This window comes from Lates calcarifer, unplaced genomic scaffold (genome assembly GCF_001640805.2).
Source record: "Lates calcarifer isolate ASB-BC8 unplaced genomic scaffold, TLL_Latcal_v3 _unitig_4531_quiver_858, whole genome shotgun sequence".
NCBI lineage: Eukaryota > Metazoa > Chordata > Actinopteri > Centropomidae > Lates > Lates calcarifer.
The window spans coordinates 55,550-69,913 of NW_026116955.1; the positions used below are offsets into that span (position 1 = coordinate 55,550).

General features: G+C 37.3%; 1 pseudogene; it reads right to left on the reverse strand.

The window, feature by feature from the left end:
* Window positions 1-1,863: 1,863 nt before the first annotated feature.
* Window positions 1,864-9,398, reverse strand: LOC108900332 (CMP-N-acetylneuraminate-beta-galactosamide-alpha-2,3-sialyltransferase 1-like; annotated as a pseudogene).
* Between the last annotated feature and the right edge of the window lie 4,966 nt (window positions 9,399-14,364).

Genomic DNA, 14,364 nt, shown 5'->3' on the forward strand with positions numbered 1-14,364 from the left:
CCTTTTCCCATTCCCTCAGATCTTCCTCCTCCATTCATCTCTGTATACCCTCTGCCGTCTCAGCACCGTGGGGAGCAGAGCATTTAGCCGCTCTGCTCCCCAGCTCTGGAACTCCCTGCCACCAGCCCTCCGAAACATTGACTCCTTTCCTGTTTTCAAATCCAGACTCAAAACCCATCTGTTTAAGACTGCCTACTCACTCTAACCTACTTACTGCAACTTCACCGCCCTACATTTCTTTTATGTTGATTCTATCCATTGTTGTTTTTTATTGATTATTGTATATTGTAAGAGTTTTTTATTGTTTGTTGTATGATTCTTTTGTTTATTATATATTGTACAGTGTCCTTGGGTGTAAGAAAGGCGCTTATAAATAAAATGTATTATTATTATTATTATTATTATTATTATTATTAGAACTCAAAAGCACACCGGTGGAACCAGCCCTACCAGATTCTCCTCACCACAAAAATAGCAGTGACGATCATGGAAAGAGGGACCTGGATCCATGCCAGCCACTACAAACCAGTTCTTGAGCCCAGAGAGAACATCCCATCAATCAGTAAGTGAGCCAACACATTTCTCCACCTATTTGTGAGAGAGAGAAGGGTGTGGATCTTCAAAAGGGACACGTTTCTCAAACTCATGAGGAGGCAGCACATGGATTACCGGGGTAGATTTTGGTCATACTGCTGATGCAATGATGCCAACGACCATACAGTGGTGCTGGAGGGGTGGCAGATGCAGAGGAACTTGGAGCACATTCCTGCTCGCCGTCATCATTGTCCCGCCACTGCTCCAGGCTGAATGTTGTTTCACATCTCAATGATCTGCTGCACAAAGTGGGAAGCAAAGACTCTGATTTCAAACACTGGAGTCTGTGATCATGTTTGACTGAGGGAGGAGGGAAAGTGACACTGATTAAACTTTTGACACCTATGTTTGTTTTCTTGGTAGTTATTGCTGTTTTGATTTGTTGTGCTGTTCCTTGCATTAAAACCCTGATTGCTTCTGTAGTTAGAAATTCTGTGGGACAGTTCCTGAACTTGTCTCAGAGTGACCTCTCCCACAGGTCCCTGGACTGGATCCCACCATTTCAGTTTGATGACACTGAAATTGTCTGAATGAAACAATGAGGAATTCAGAGAAGAAAGAGAATCAACTCTGATTTTTTATAATTCTCACAATGATTTGAGCTAATGATCAGAATAAAAAGAGAATGTTGTGATTTGATATTTTGCATAGTAATTTTACATAACATAGTGTACTCTTGTTTGAATCATTTTATTTAGATTGTAAGGTTAATGGGTAATAGTGATTTTTGGTTTGAAATAATTGTGATTGGTGAGCATAAAATGGTCAAAGGAAGGAAATGTAATGGAAATTCTCATATAATTCATGATGATTGTGATTTATTGAAAATCACTTGTATTGTACTTCAACTGTGTGTTATGAAATATCATATGTTCAGCTCTTTTGCAGTCTGTTCTACACATCAGCAGGTGGACAGATAGTGGTGACCTTAGATCTGTGAACAAACAACCAGATCACGGGGGCCTCACTCTCTGTACACCAGTGAGGATAAACTGGCAGAGCTCCTTGCCCTGTCAAGGACGAGGAAGCGAAAGGGTAACTGCACAGCTGTGTCGTCTCTGAGAATGCTGACGCCTTTCTCTCTGAGCTACACTGTTGTGTAGTCTCCTGAAGATGTTGTTCTTTTCTTCTATGTAACTCGGTTAGTTAGTGTGTACTCTGAATTGCATTCAATCTATAATCTTTTGTACTCTGTACTCACTGTGCATCTCATGTTTGAGAAGTGCAGTGGGTCTGTTTGCAAACATGAACTAAACTTGCCGTTGACTCTGTACTTTATTGAACAAAACACACAGATGGGAACAAATGATCACATGTGTAGTTATAATAAAAACATGACTCACGTTCACTCATAGTAGTGTTATCTAAATCCGAGGTGCTCTCTGGATACATGACACCATGAGTTGTTCTTTTCCCAACATCTGCTTCATAGCCTTTGGTACAGCCATAGTTAATTCTGAATAGCACAGGGGGATGTAGCTCTAACGTTACTGTCCTTGGCAGAAATAAATTAAAGGATTGTTAGAATCTTTTACTTTCTGACACTGAGGAAAAACTGGAAAACTGAAACAGGAACACCTAATCCTTTAGTCAGCTCCCTGTACTTTTCAAGGTCAGTTAAAAACATAAAGAAAATAGGATGCTCCCTTATTAGAAGTGAAAACATGTGTTAATGGGTTTGGCATACACTGACGCATCAGCATTATCATAAAAGCAAACACACAGGACAATAGATTATTATTAATTTCAATATAAGGCTGATCATCTTAAGTCACGGAAGGTGTCGTAAATGTTTTTGTCAAGGGTGCCTTGAATTGTTATTGTTGAATACCAATCCTATTCCTAAATAAAGCCTAACATGAGGTACACAACCCATCGAAACTGTACATCAAATGAAGAGCATTTGAACCACTTCATAGTGGTATTATTGGTACAAGAAAATATGTTTTATGACTGAACAGTGGAATTAAATTCTACCCTCAAAACACATGATAATAGCAGCAGGTCTGTTTCCCTTCTGGTTTTCATGTTGCTTTAAGTGCCTGTTAGTTATACTTTAGCTTATCCTCCATATTTGACCGATTATCCTGTAATTATGCAGGTGCTGTTCCCAGCTACAAAGTAATGCTCAGGGAATAGGTGCAGTCCCAATTTCTGTGGCTTAAATTTGGCTTAAATTTGGTGAGCAGTTTAATCATAATTCATTATTTGCTAGATGATATAGATTTATACAAATGAAGACAATAATATTACTTGCGTATACTATTGTAGTTTGCTTTGGACAAAAGCATCTGTGAAATGAATGCCATGTAATGATGATATATCTTATTTCATTACAGATTAATTCAGTGTGCTTTACATTAATTTACAATACACTTTGTCATTACCAAAGCCTTTTGTCTTCCATGTAAACTATTTAGTTTACCTGTTAGAAGATTTTCATGTAAAGCAGAAGTTATGTGTGCATTATCCACAACTCCTTAATTTTTTTCACCCCTGAGTAATATTACAATAGTGTCCATCAACAACACAAAATGGCAATAAGTGAACAAGAAAAAATGAAAACAGAGAAAAATGAGTACAGTGCAGCATAGAAAAGCTGTTGTCCAACATTTCCTTGTACATGATACATTTTCATTCCATATCCCACTGAATCAGTTGAGTAGCTTAAAAGACAACCCCAGCAGGATCAGTCAGATTCTTTAAATGTGTGGTTTCAGATCATGGATGATTTTCCACTCAGTTTTTGTTTAATAAGGGTTAGTACAGGGTTAGACAGTGAGTCAGACCAGAGTTGTTGCATATGGCCCATTCTTACTAGTCTTGTTTTGTTTTGTAAAGGATGTTCTATCAAGGCTTAAATAATAAAATAAAAATTAATGTTGACAGAATGATCACCACCCAGTATAAAACTTGAGTTTTTCTTGCTCAGCTAACTGCTGGATAACTGCATACTCATAAATTCCAGGATGATCTCCAGTTTTGAAATTTTTGTCTCTGAGTTTTTCCCAGTAATGACTCCAGTTTCCATCTTTGTCTGCTCCATAACCAAACACATGGACCTAGGGAAAACAAAAATGAACATATAATAAAACCAAAACTACACAAGCAATGATGGCAACTGGATTACTGAGTGGGCCAGGGCATTCAGATAAAACAACCTATCAAGCCAGTTAGGCCAGCCAATGTGGGTAAGCCTACGCAGATACAATGTATATATAAGGCTTCATCACTGAGTATCTGTTCTTTGCTTGGATTTGGATTCAAAGGCAGTTAAAAAGGTATATTAGAGAATGGTGTGATCTGTCACAGGGCTCAGTAGATTTATGACAGCACAGCCTGATACTCACTGCACAGCCTGAACTGGAACAGAACCAGTTCCATGTTGGTGAAAAAGGGGTAACGGTGTGGTCACTTTAAGAGGTCATCGTGCCAGTATACACAGGAGGAATAATTAGAGGGACCAATAAACTCTTTCAATGTACATATGGTATGTGAATACAGATAGCCTTGGAACACTCCAAACTTTTAACCTCAATCCTTTAACCAAGTACTTTTTATATGTGATCTTAACCTGGTCTGGAATCAACCAAACAAAACAAAAAAGGGCACCTGATCAGAAAACTCTAACACTAACACTTTAGGCTGTTTTGGAAGATTACAAACATATTTTGTCCTTTACTTTGGAGGACTTATTCAGAAACCGAGAATGCAATAAAAGTGTGCTAACTTAGTTTTCTATCAGTCATAAATTATCTGCAATAACTTGTCAGTGATTCATGTGTAACAGCAACACTGGTGACAAGCACAAGTAAAAATCCAGTTAAAAAATGTACCTGCCTCATCACAGATGTGCAGGGCAAGAACTAAAGTCATGAAGCCAGTGGATGGATATGTCCCCTTTTTCTCCAGCCATGTGTCATGAACATATCTCATGAAAGCAGGATTGACCACCATCACCTGTTATAAATCAGAATTAACCTTTAAACTTATTTTTACCTTTGCAGCCAATAAAGTTTATTGTTGTTCATTCAAAGTAATACTTACCAGGTCCTTGTTAGCTTTGATATTTGATTTTACTGGCACGTATGACCTGTAGGAAATAATATGATGAAATGTTCAAATCAAACTAGAGCAGAGAATTATTCTCAATTCGCAACTTTATCTCAAGATGCTGTTATATAACTCAAGATAAATAAAGTGTGGACTTTTCAAATAAATTTGAAAAAAAAAGAGGTTAACAGTGACTTAAGACATAATAAGTTTATTTATATTTAACGAAAACCACAATTTTTTCCAAGCCTTAACCAAAGTGCTCTTGTTGCCTAAACCAGACAGGACTCTGAATGCAACCCCAGTCTCTGATGTGACAGTTGTGCGTTTTGTATGCTCACCATTCCCATAGGTGTAGCATCTCATTTATGCTGTAATCTATCCTGTGAACTGAAAAGTGGTGCTAAAAGGCTACCCACTGCATTAAAAAGTGATGCCAAGGGATCATGACCATGCATCTACATGTAATGAGCTGGGAGTGAGAATATGTTGCTGCAGACTGGACTTTTATCATGTCCCTTATCCAACTGACCATTTTGTCAATCTAAAAAGCAAATAGTCTTAAGTGCTGAAGTTGAAGGCAACTGGACTTCTTTTAGGTTTCTTGAAGACGTTTCACCTCTCATCCAAAAGGTGGGTCGCTGCCCCACCCCGACATCATATGAGTTGTTAGGGTCTCATGTCTCAAGGTACCACACTAAACTGGTTTAAGTCCTATCTATCTGATAGGCTTCAGTTTGTGCATGTTAACGACAATTCCTCCATGTACTCAAAAATTAGACATGAAGTGCTTGAATCGATTCTTTTCACCTTGTATATGCTTCCCTTGGGCAATATTATCAGGAATCACTCTATAAATTTCCATTGTTATGCAGACGATACACAGCTTTATCTGTCAATGAAGCCTAATGAAACCAATCAGTTAGCCAAATTTCAGGCATACCTTAGGGACATTAAAACTTTGATGGCAAGCAACTTTTTACTTTTGAACTTGGACAAAACCAAGGCTATTGTTCTTGGTCCCAAACACCTCAGAAAGACATTTTCTAATGACGTAGTTACATTAGATGGCATTGCCCTGGCCTCCAGCTCCACTGTAAAGAACCTTAGAGTTATCTTCAATCAGGATATGTCCTTTAGCTCACACATAAAACAAATTTCTAGGATTTTTTCACCTGTGTAATATTGGCAAAATTAGACATTTTCTGTCTTAACAGGATGCAGAAAAACTAGTCCATGCATTTGTTACTTCCAGGCTGGACTACTGTAATTAATTATTATCAGGCTGCCCCAACAAGTCTCTAAAGACTGCAGTTGATGCTGCAGCATGAGTACTGTCAGAAACTAGAAAAAAGACCATATTTCTCCTGTGTTAGCCTCTCTACATTGGCTCCCAGTCAAATCCAGAATAAAATTCAAAATCCTCCTCCTCACCTACAAAGCCCTTAATGGTCAGGCACCATCATACCTCCAAAGATCTCATAGTCCCCTATAATCCCACTAGGACATTGCGCTCCCAGAATGCTGGTTTACTGGTGGTTCCCAGAGTTTTCAAGAGTAGAATGGGAGGCAGAGCCTTCAGCTATCAGGCTCCTCTACTGTGGAACCTTCTCCCAGTTTCGGTTCGGGAGGCAGACACCCTCTGTACATTTAAAGTAGGCTTAGAACTTTCCTCTTTGATAAAGCTTATAGTTAGGGTTGGCTCAGGCTTGAACCATCCCTTAGTTATGCTGCTATAGGCCTAGACTGCCGGGAGATTTCCCATGATGCACTGAGTTTCTCTCTCTCTCTCTCTCTCTCTTTCTCTATCACTATGGATTCATATCCCATATTACATGTTACTAACTCAATATTTTCTCTTTCCCATAGTATTGTGCTCTTCCGTCTCTCTCTCCTCTTCTGCAGGTACTTCTGCCTCTGGAGCTGTAGAGTCTGACAAGCTTCCGGCTGCTCCTACAACACCACTCAAACACCTGCCTGTTATAATTAGACATTACTAGTACTAGTATTATTGCTACTTTTGCAATTATTACTTTAATTATCACTATAATCACTACTATTACTGTAGTATTGGTATAACTTTACTTTTTTTTACATGAAATCCATGTTATGCTATGTTCTTCTGCTGCTATTCTCTGCACCTCTCTTTCTCTGAGTCCAGTTCTGCTCGAGGTTTCTGCCTCTTAAAAAGAAGTTTTTTCCTTGCCACTGTCACCCAGTCCTTGCTCTTGGTGGGATTTGTTGGGTCTCCCTCTGTAAACACCATATTTTAAAGAGTATCATTTAGACCTGCTCTGTATGAAAAGTGCGTTGAGATGACTTTTGTTGTGATTCTGCACGATATAAATAAAATTGAAATGAATTGAATGGGGGTTAAATAACCTGGGTAATGATCTCAGGACTGTGTTAAACCCTTACGACACCAAGTATCATACTATAATGCAGTCCTGAGATCCTCACCAGAGAATTAATCCCCATTCACACCTCGACCCATGTGATCCTAACGACTCAGATGCTAGCAGGATGGGGCAACGATCCATAAATGAGTCACACCGTGGCCAACTTTTTATAATTGATGAAACTTTTCAGATGAGGTGAAACATCTTCAAGGAAACAACTGGAACTGAATAATAATTACAGACAATAACATTTCATAAAAGTGACCAACAGTGACTTAAAAAAAAACTACATTAACATTTCCTAACAGTGTCCTGAGTTTTAAAAATTATTTCTTATATATTCATAAGATTCTTTCATTAATACTATATATTATTACTATATATTTACTTAATACTGGATACATTAGATCTACATACAGATGGAACAAATGATCATATGTGTAGTTATAATAAAAACATGACTCACGTTCCAGAAAATCCTGTAGTGAGGGCTTAATGAGCCACTCAAGGTCCTGTATCTTGAATGGAACCAACACAAGATGAGTGGTGTTATCTAAGGTCCGAGGCACTCTCTGGATATATGACACGATGAGTTGTTCTTTTCCCAACATCTGCTTCATAACCTTGGTAGGGCCATAGTTAATTCTAAATAGCAGAGGAGGATACAGTTTATGCATTACTGTCCTTGGCAGAAATAGATTAAAGGATTGTTAGAATTTAACTTTTATTTTCTGACAAAAACTTTTCAGTGTTGTCCCAGTGTCTCTATAACTGTTCAAAGTTTTATTTTGTGAAAAATTTACCTTATGATGACATCATTGAAATCTATCAGAGGTCCATAATGTGATCCCAGCAAATTAACAGAATTTCCCACCACAGCACAAGTCCTACAACGACCAGCGGCTTGGCTCTATGAGAGATGGACTGGGTGGAACATTTTAAACAGGGTGTTCACTGTTGTACTGTAGGAATCAAAGTTGCGTTTTTCGGCCTGTAAACCCTGACATATCAAAAATAAACTGCTGTTAGATCAGTTGTTTTGTGGTATTATGTTGGCAAGCATGCAGAAAATAAAGCAGTGACTGCAGTGATGATTAAATTTCACTTCCTGATAGTTTCCTGCCAACTCACCGTCCACCACCTGAAAGAATCCTCTGAGAGTTTGTATTTGATGACAAAAATGGTTCAACTGATTTATTCAAACGCTGCGTAAACCACTGATCTTCATCTGATAAACATTTCTCACAAGCACAGCGACTTGTGTCCTGATGCTGGAGGAAGTTTTCCCAAAGCCTCTCTGACACATGTTCACCCAAAAACACACAGACACTGATGACGCAGAATAGGAAAATGAGCACCCTTTGTTTTGTCATGGCCTGGGTGAAGCTCGTGACTGGGAATCTTGTTTGGATGGCTTTGGATGTAGGCAATCTGTAGGCAAAGTGTGTGCACGGTGAAATACAAAGTCTACATTCATGAATCAGGGGGAAAAAGAGAAACATATAAGTTTATTATCAGCTATGATCAACAACAAAACAATATGAGGCTTGTTGGTAGTGGATATCTCACTACACAATCCATTTATATAGACTCAAACTACATCAGCAAAATACAGCTGCTAGTAAGGAAATGAACATCACAGAATGCATTACGTCTTGTGTAAGGACTGCAGGATGAGTTTTTATACGAGCATAATTTTTTAAATTATTATATGACATTATTATTTATTTATTATTTATTATTATTATTATCATTATTATTATCAATGATAATAATAACTTTTTACTAGATTCTTGTAAATGTTTTCATTCATTATGAGTAACACTGTACCCTTTTCTCCTACCTGATCACAGAGTAAATCCAGTCTAGTCCAGTTTGGCAAAACCTTTATACCAGTAAAGAGCACGGGAGAATGATGAACAACAATTGATTCACGGGATACAAATTCTAGGAAGATGAGAGGAGGTTCGCACATATGTGGGAGGGCGTGGTTTAAGCAAAGGTGTCCAAAATCCATACAGACATGAGGTAGATGATGAGAGAGGACATTTTTTCTTCGATTTCTTCTGTCAGTAAAATGAACACCTGAGGGGGCTCCAAGTCCTCCACTTCTGCTCCAAAGTCTGACGATTAAAAATGATAATAATAAACGCATAACGCCACCAGGTGTAGTCTTCTGTACAAATTCCAGTATCCGTATTTGAAATTAAATTCACTCGTCATCCTTCTGTCAGTCCTTGTGGTTGTACTGGAGTCTAATCCAAACATGTGTTTCATTTTTACCGTGGGAGCTGTTACGATGCTGTGAGCAGCAACACTGCAGGAAAAACGGATTCCCCTGGTGCGGATCATTTTTAAGTCCATGTAACTATCACACGATTAAACAAATATGAGGTCTGTAATCCAAGAAACTAAAGTCGCGCGTTTAATAGAAATAGACTCCTCTGCAGCACTGAGTGATACTGACCACATGACATAACAAGGATAATAATAAACACTTCTGGTATTCCATAGTCATCAGAAATATCACTAAAATATTATCACTGCTACTGTTATTATGCAGTAATATAATAAAAGTGGTTCTGTGGATTTATTATGTAATATTTATAATAATGATGATAAAATAAATACAGTACTATAATTTTTGATAATAATTTTAAGGGATACACCTCAGTAGACACTTCTTCCAGGTCTCAGATTTCCTCTGTTCCCTTGCATTTACTGCTCCTCTCTGTAATTTTACAAACATCTTCTTCAGAGATTCTAGTTTGTGTTTTAATATATGTGCCCTTTGTATATTTTTTATGATACTACTGCATGTTATGGGTGGGGGGGGGGGCTATGGTGCAATGGTTGAATTTGACTGTTGAATGTGCAGGGCTAGAACCACAGCCATAACACCAATGGATAGTAACTGCCTTTCTTTCCCAGCCACATTTAATTTCTGGATTAAATACAAACACCTGTTGTGATCCAGAATCTGTTTTTTAAATAACACTCATGAGCCACTGCAGTTGTTTCTGCTCCAAGTATCATTTTGTTGTTGAGTACATTTACAATACTCACCAAATCCCTAGTTTTTTATACTAAATCTCACCCTTGCATAGGAACTGCTGGAAATACCACAAAATGTTAAATATATCAACAAATCAAACATAAAATATTAAAGTGCTGAATTAAATAATTACATCATGGTGTGTGATAATCAATAATATCAGTGGTGTGTGGTGAGCATGAGTTAAGGATGAGGGTGCAGATGTTATAAGGTGCATAACAAACCTCCTTCATTAACAAGCCCCCACCTTTAGCTCCTGTGGCAAGCTAACATGGACCAGTCTCACCACTGAAAGCAATGTGGAGCTATTCTGCTGTCATTCTAAATGAAGTATTATATTACCATTGTTTGCAGATGCTTTGAATTTGCAGGGTTAAAGGAAACATAAAATCCTACCTGGCAACCTTCCAGCTAAACAGTATTTTAGCACACAAACAGACTATGTGTCAAGAGCAGTAGTTGAGGTAGCATTAAGTTCCATTTGTTTAGTGGTAGCTAAGGTATTCCAAAGACAAAAGAAAGAAAATCCTAAATCCTAAAATAAATAAATTCTGCATAATGCTACACAAGACAAAAGATATGGTTGTGGACTAGGAATAGTAAACCAACACTGGTGCACACACAGATCAGAGAAAAAAGCTTGAGGCTCCAGCAATAACTATGCTGTTGAGATAACACAAGTGTTTGGAATGACTGGTATCACCCTCCATATGCAATTCCAGCAGCTCAGTATCAGACACAAAGGACTGAAAACGTGTGGTCATGTTGTCTTTTTTTTTTTTTTTTTTTTTTTGCTGAGTTGCATCTGTATTTTGTAAATTTTGCTGGGAAAAAATGTCATCAGGCCACAGTCACAGTCTTTTTAATTGAATTGAATATTCTCATTATGGCTGTGGAATTTATAACTGCCCACATCTCCACTATGACTCCAACAACCAACTCACAGATCCTACAGTGCTGAGTCAATGGCCACATAGTTATTCAGAGTATTTCAATATACTAAAGCCACATTCTAGACCCAGGGAATCAGAAGTAGGGCGGACAAGGGGTCTTTGACACTAATATTAAATCTTAAAAATATACAGAGCAGTCACTGAGGTAATAAAAGCAGAGTCGGTGCACTAGTGAAAGTGGAGATGTTAGTAATTGTGTCGTGTGAGTCGTTCAATAATGAACTGTGCTGTCTTGTATTTAGGCTACAGAAAATAATTGTTCACACTTACAAGTCATTTTAGATTTGTGGTAAGGACAGAAGCCATGTATCCACCTAGTGGCTCATAGGCTTGGGTTTCCGTTTTGAGCCAGGTTTGGAGAAGATCTTGATCTTTTTTCTCAATTGTATCTTTACTCTTTGTGCTTTGTACCAACCCAAATTTATTCAGTGCACAACAAAACTGAGTAGAACCCTGTGCATTATCACAAAAATGTTAAATGATTCCAAATTGTGCTATCTCGTAATAACTGTATATTTTAAGTAAGTTGCTGATATAAGTTGAAAAAAGAAAGAAAAAAAAAAGAAAAAGAAAGATCACTGCAGCCAAAGTCAATTTATCTGTTATCACTTCAACAAATCTGATCACACATGTGAATTCCAACTTAGGCTAATTGAAAAGGGTTATAAAACAACCTCTGTTTTATAGCTTTATAGCTTTTTCTCAGGTGTGTTTAATGTCTAATGGCTCCACTTGGTAAAGATCTGCCTTAACAATAAGAAACTAAATAGTAAGACTTCATAAAGGGTGCAAGATCGTCAGTAGACAGCTGAACATAAGCAAAAACACAGCTGCAGCAGTGGAGAGGAGGCATGGGGGAACCATACAGCCAAAAATGGCGCCGCACGAGTGGCTAATAAGGATTATCTTATCTTATCTTATGTTAATAACAGGCAAGGTGGAATCCATTAACAAGGGCTGTGTTCTCTTATACCATGACTCCACTGAACATATCTAATGTCTTGTCCAAGAGCACCCTCTATGTTTCAGCATATATAATGACAGCAGGATAGGCTTAATCTTAAATCCTGTAATTCAGTAGACAGACAGTCAGAGATGTGGGATTTATAACTGTATTTTATCATTTCTGCAACACTGAAAATACATTTATTTCCCTGTCTATGATTTGCATGTGAGGACATACACAGATGATATGGCAAACTCTCAAACTCCGTTCTGACAATTTGAAAATCCTGTTTGATTTATTTACTGAGAGACAAGTAAGTTGTGTCTTCTTACTGTCCAAAGATTTCAGATTCCTATCAAAGAACTTATAGGCCATTATTGGTTGAGTGCATTATGATGTAGCAATTTATGTGGCTTATTTTTAGTGAGCAAATTATCATTAATTATTAAATAATTATTACATAATTTATTTTTGCTAGATGAAAAAAAAATATTACTTGTGTATAGTATTATAGTTTGCTTTGGACAAAAAAATCTGCCAAATGAATGTCATGTAATGTAATGTGATTAACTCACTTCATTCATTATCTGAAGCTGTCCTATAAATAACTGTGACACAAATTCATAGTTAGTATTTGAAACTTTTACCATGGCAAGATTAAAGCAGTTTTATTAAATATACCATATTCGTTACAGATAAATTCAGTGTGCTTTGCATTAAAAATGTAAAATTTTAGAAAAATACAGCAAGAAAGAAAGACAAAACCAAAAGGTTTAGGTAGATTCGTTGTTTTTGCTCTTGTTAAGAGAAGACTGCCCCGGATACCCTTTCACATTAGTTAAATACATTCAGTAATTTACAATTTACCATTACCTCACCTTTTATCTTCCTTGTAAAAAAAACTGTTTTAATGGTACATTCAAGAGGAAAATAACATGATGATACGGATTTGAATCCATTGTAAATGCCAGTCTTCTTCAGTTAATGGATTATTGCCTATTTATAAATAAATATACATAACGTTGATATTTCATAGTATGACTGTCAGTAACACATAAATAACACTCCTTCAAAGGTGGCATATGACTGTCAGAGGATTTAGTTATGTGTGTGCACATACAAATGTGTATTTTTCTCAGCCCTGAGTAACTCATTCATTTATGTTCTGTATTGCATTGCAACAGTGTCCGTCAACAACACAAAAGTGAACAATAAAAAATGAAAAACTGAGTACAAGCAAACAAGTACAGAGCAGCATAAAGCTGTTGTCCAACATTTCCTTGTATGTGATAAATTTTCATTCCATAAGCCCATTGAAATATTTGAGTAGCCTAAAAAACATCCCCAGCAGGATCAGTCAGATTCCTTAAATGTGTGGTTTTATATCATGGATAATTTTCCACTCAGTTTTAGTTTAATAATGGTTAGTCCAGGGTTAGACAGTGAGTCAGACCAGAGTTGTTGCATAAGGCCCATTCTTACTAGTCTTGTTTTGTTTTGTAAAGGATGTTCTATCATGGCTTAAATACTTTTAATGTTGACAGAATGATCACCATCCAGTATAAAACTTGAGTTTTTGTTGCTCAGCTAGCTGCTGGATAATTGAATACTCATGACCTCCAGGATGTACTCCTGTTTTTAACTTTCGGTCTTGTAGTTTTTCCCAGTAATGACTCCAGTTTCCATCTTTGTCTGCTCCATAACCAAACACATGGACCTAGGGAAAACAAAAATGAACATATAATAAAACCATAACTAAGGCTTCATTGCTAAGAATCTGTTCTTTGCTTGGGTGTGGATTCAAAGGCAGTTAAAAAGGTATATTAGAGAATGGTATGATCTGTCATAGGGGTCAGTAGATTTACGACAGCACAACCTGATACTGCGTGGACTAATGAAGATCACAACATCATTTAACATGAAGATTGGAATAATAAGCCAGTAGGCTTTCCATAGGAATGGTCATCCAACTTTTGGCACATGTGTTTGACTAAAACTAACCCATCTGAACATTAACTCTTAGCAGAAGAAAGCTCTATCAAGTCATGCAACGCTAAAGTAAGCTGTAAGTCAGGGTGGATGAACTTAGTGTCTTCCACTGAACAAAGAAAAATATATCCCTTTTTTTTTTTTTTTTAAACCAAACTTGCTCTGGTTCTTGGACCAGTTCTGTTCAGGATTCAGTCAGTCAACCAGTCTGCATTTCCACCAGTTTAAAGGAACCACTGTAATCAAGTTAATTAATGGAGGCACAATGCACAATGCTGGATCACACTGTTTACCAGCAAATGTCTGTAATAATGGTACAAATACTCATAGGAAGATCATTGTGTGTTCTTTTTTCCTGCAATTTCTTACATGCTT